Here is a 5,129-nt window from a genome sequence, read left to right as displayed (position 1 = left end):
ACTGCCTCAGTGTTCAGCTGACTGCCTGCCATACCGACCCTCTCGCTCTCCGCCTGTCGGTGCCGGCTTCCAACCCTCTCGCTCTCTGCATCCCTCCCTAGTCCCCAGTCCCCTTTCGCCCAAATCCCTCCCCTCCCAGTCTCGCGGCTCTAACCCAATCAATCCCTCCCCTCTCGCCCAACAAATCCTTCCCCTCTCGCTCAAACAAATCCCTCCCCTATCGCTCTCGCTCATAGCCAAATCTCTCCCCTCTCCCTCTCGCTCATAGCCTCATCCCTCCCCTCTCTGCTACCCTCTCACTCTTGCTCATCCCTCTCCTCTCGCTCATCCCACTCCACTCCATAAAACAGGCCCTCTCCACTCCATCCTCTGTTGAAGTCTACCTCAGTTGAGAAGTCCGACCGGTGGCATTTCAGGTGAATATCTAATTTATGTGTTTGGCCATTTGATAATGAGTCTTTGTTTTTTATGCCTATTTAATCGTTCTGAGAAATATGTTTGTGTATGTTTGATATTTGAATGTTTTGAATTTTATGCTTGAATATGTTTGGAAAATATGTTTGTGTATATTTGAAATTTGAATGCTTTTAATTTTGGGGTTGAACCGTTGAATACTCTGAATATGTTTGAATACTTTAAAAATGAAGTCCAAGTATTAAGAGGGATTTTTAAAATTTAAATTAAATTTTTGGTAGGTTGAAAACAATGTCGTCATCACCTTCTACAAATAAAGATTCTTCAAATCCAATTCCAAGTCCAATCCCAGATTCAACCCCAAATTTAACTCCATGCTCATCGAATAGTCTATTGTTTTTTGTTCATTTGTTGTGCATTAGTCAAATTTCAAATAAACACTTGAATTAAAAAACGAGGAATTCGATAAACTTTTTTGATGAATTTTTTCTGGACTAATAAAATTTTAACTAAAAAAAATGGGGAATCCCCACGGGGAAACGAGGAATGGAGCCCCGCAGGGACCCCGTTTCCCCGATGGTGAATCCTCGCCCCCGTCCCCGCCTAGAAGGGACGGGGTCGGGGACAGGGACGTCCCCCTGCCCCGCCCCGGCCCCCGTTGTCAACCTTAGATGACTAATTCCGACAACCACTTTTGACTACGGAGTCCGATGAAATCACCTTCGAGCAAGCAACTCTGATGACCAACTCGAGGCTTCGACAACCACCTTCGACGACAAAACTTACCTTCATGTGACTAACTTCAGATTCCAACAATCATCTCAGACTACAATCTCTAGCGAAAATCATATTTGATGATCAACTTCGACGATCACTTTTGTCCGACAAACTTTGAGATTCGAAAATTACCTTTAATGACATGCTCGACAATCAACTCCAATACATCTTCATGTGACCAACTTCAGGCTTCGACAACCATCTCCGACTACAAACTCTAACAAAAATCATCTTCGATAATCAACTTCGACAACCACTTCCGACTACTATAAGACCGATGACTGTTAAAGTATGTTATAGAGTTATTGATTATATAAAAAATACTATTTTGTCTGCATTAAGTGCAATATTTATATGTAATGAATTCATATATCAAATAAGTGTTTAGAATATTTAGTTGAAAAGTATATATATATAACCATAAAATGGAAATTTTTTCCTGAAACATTTTCCAGCAAGAATCAGTAAAAAATAAAGATTTGTTCCTTGATGATCCTCCAAATTTAGATAAAATGAAAGTGAAACTATTGAATAAATGTGGTGATATTCCATTGGTTGTTACGATGATGGGGGAGATTTAATTTTAAAAAATTCACGACATAGTAAAAATATAAAGCATCAACAAGGAGAAGAAGAAAAAGAAAAAGATGATAATGAAATTCATGGAGAAAAATTAGCTAGAATCAAACGTTTTGATTTTGCTTTAGTTTCTCATTTTATTTAACCAAAATGTAATGGGTTAATTGTTGTTCATAGCCCAAAAAAGAAAGAAAGAAATGTTTTAAAAATTAAAAGAAAAAAATGTAATTAATATTTTATTCAAACAAATATGGGTAGAATTATGGAATAAAAAAGTTTCAAAACAAAAATCAGTAATAATAAAAACATATTGTTTAGAGTTCAAAAAACTGCATTAGATATTCATACATATAAACAACTCTACACCCCACATAAATATATGAACTCATACCAAATAACTCTGCATCCCAAACACATATATATGAACTTCATAGATATATGAACTTCACAAACATATAAACTTCATACATTCTATCTCAACTCAGCGCCTTAAACAGTCCCTTAGAGTTATAATAATGTGTATTTATAAGAGAGTTTGATGTAAGTCCATTCTCATTTTCTTCTTGAACCAATGGTGCATTTGGATTAAATTTTTAAGAGTATAATTTTAAAAATGAGTCGTTTTAGACAAATTTGAAGTGTCGACGACCACTCAAAAAGTTTTTGGAGTGTGTTTTAACTATATTTTATCAAAAGAGTTTTAATAAAAATGATTTTGTTTAAAAACATTGTTTTTCCTCTAGTCAATCCAAATAGACTATAAGTTAATCGGAAAACAACTTAGGCTACGTTTGACAGGTATGTCAAAAAGCCATTTGGGAAAAACCTTAACCCTTTTTACGTTTGCTAAAATAGATTTAAATTAAATCTATTAAAATTACTTTTTAAACCATGTAAATTTCACATTGACTTTAAAAACAACATCCTTTTATCTTTTATATTCTCATAAAATCAAGTAGAATTTGTAATTAATATTTAGTTTTCAGTTTTTTACTTTAAAAAGAAAATTTGTTTTATATAATACATGTCTCACCTAATTAAATATTTTTCTATTTTTAATGAGTTAAATACATATTTTTTTAAAAAAGAAAAGTATACCATATTCATTTTTTTTTAAGAATAAAGCTATATTCCTTAATATTTAAAAATTAATCTACAACAAATAAAATTATTATACCAAACAATTATTTTAAATCTTAAATTACATTTTTTTTAAATTTTTTTAAGAAAGTTGATTACAAGTCTATTTTAATTATTATATCTTAAATAAGATGTTGTCATGTTTATTTACCAAATACTCTAATTTACTTTTTCAAATTTAAGCTGAAATTTATCTAACACTATTTTACTTATTTTAACCACTGATTTTTTTAAAAGTACAACTACCAATAAATATTAAAAAAAAAGCTTGCTGTGGTTATTTTGGGTCGATATCTTCTGGGGAATTGCCCCATTAAGCCCAACAAATTGGGCACCTTGACATTGGGTCAAAGTCAAGGCCCAATCTTTTTCTCATGGCCCAAATACTTTCGGTATTTGAAGTATGTCCCGCTTCGGCTTCAGTCTTATTTCCTCATGCCATTTTTCGGACATTCCTTTGGTCCACAATTATTAACACTATCGATGTATCATTTCAAATTCTACTAATAGGGATAATAACAAATGAATATGTCAATAATCACCAAAAGCTTTGATATATTATTTTTATTTTATTGATAATCGATATCATATATATACTTAAAATTAGTTAAAAGACACGTACATTATATGTGAAAACTCACAATTTTGATTAAAAGTAAAAAAAGAAAGTGTAAAAAATCAATTGTTCTCGTTATATAAATTAATTTAGAATAAATTTGAAAGGTATTGTATGTAGTTCAAAATTTTAAAATATAACTTTATAAAATAATATTTAAAATCTGGATGATCATATTTTATGTTGAGTTCAAATGGTAGATATTTTACATGAAATTATAAAATAATGGAAGAGAAAAAAATGATTAAAATAGATCCTATGGATTATTAAAATTACAATACATAGAATGCAATTAAATTTATAAAGAACTGGATAATATGATAGTTTATTACCTCAAACGAAATTCTTTCATATTTTCTGAGGAGAAAAAAATAAAAAAATGTTTTAATAAATTGGATTTGATTCTATGAGAAGACCGAGATAAACAATATTTTAGGCACATTTCTCAATATCAAATTGTGATGTTTTACACCTACTATTTGGATTACATTCTTACGTGAATAGATGAGTAGATTCAATGTGTAATCATGTCCATTCAAACAATCGTGTACCGTCAGCAAACATTGCAACTATTCAATACCCTTCTCTCAGCGAACACCTCAATCTGAATATTCACGCCCTATTAGCAATGATTGAAGGGTAAAATATAAATGTATTAAAATTACAAGGGTACAAGAGGAAAATAAAGATTCTCCTATATAACCCCTCGAATTTAAAATAACTTTTTTTAAAAATTAATGTTATTTTAATATTTATTGACAAAAATAGGGTTGAAAGAAAAAAAAATGACAAAATTATGGTAGTCTCTTATCTTTCAAGCTAGTTCCTTATCTTTAATTCAACACCACCATTATCCTATTTTTGTCAATAGTTTGGCCTTTAACCTCATTTCTAAAATTTGTTTCTTCAACCACTTTATTTTTAGATAAATGTTCTTAAGTACCCTAATTTTGTCATTATTTTAAAGAACTACATTTATTCTTGAACTTGCTTCAATTTAAAAGTATTAAAAAAGGTATAAAAAAAGAGTGTTAAAGACGCACAAATAAATTATTTAAATTAAAATAAACATAGTCTAAGTGAAATGAAAAGTTGTAAATTAAAATTGTGGTAACTAAGTTATTATGGTTTATTATTTCATAGGTAAATCTTTAATGTTTTGATTCTAAGATAAAACTAAATGAATGAATAAATATTTAATAAATAGGACATTCAGTATAAGGAAATCTATTGTAAAAAAACATTTTAAGGATATCTCTTTACTATTTGGGCGTAATTCAACATTCAATAAATATATAAAAGGTAGAAAAACATGTTTTCCTAGGAAGAATAAAAGTAATCAAATAAAAGACTGGAAATAAGAAATTCAAACAACAACAAACAATCAATGGTATTAAATAACATTTATATGTTTTTTTTTTAATATTTTGTTTGATGTGGTCAAGGATGGATCTATAAAGGGACCAGGGGCACATGTCTCCCTTAAATCATGACGTTTTAAATTTATATATATATTTTTTATTAATAAAAATAATCACACATATATATTAAGGCATCGGTTGGTAATTATTTTTTTTAGTTTTTAAAAGTTAACCCTATTTTA

This window comes from Benincasa hispida, chromosome 11, assembly GCF_027475165.1.
Source record: "Benincasa hispida cultivar pf3 chromosome 11, pf3_genome.v1.1, whole genome shotgun sequence".
NCBI classification, from domain to species: domain Eukaryota; kingdom Viridiplantae; phylum Streptophyta; class Magnoliopsida; order Cucurbitales; family Cucurbitaceae; genus Benincasa; species Benincasa hispida.
The sequence above is the reverse complement of the archived record's forward strand: the minus strand, read 5'-3'. Positions refer to the sequence as shown.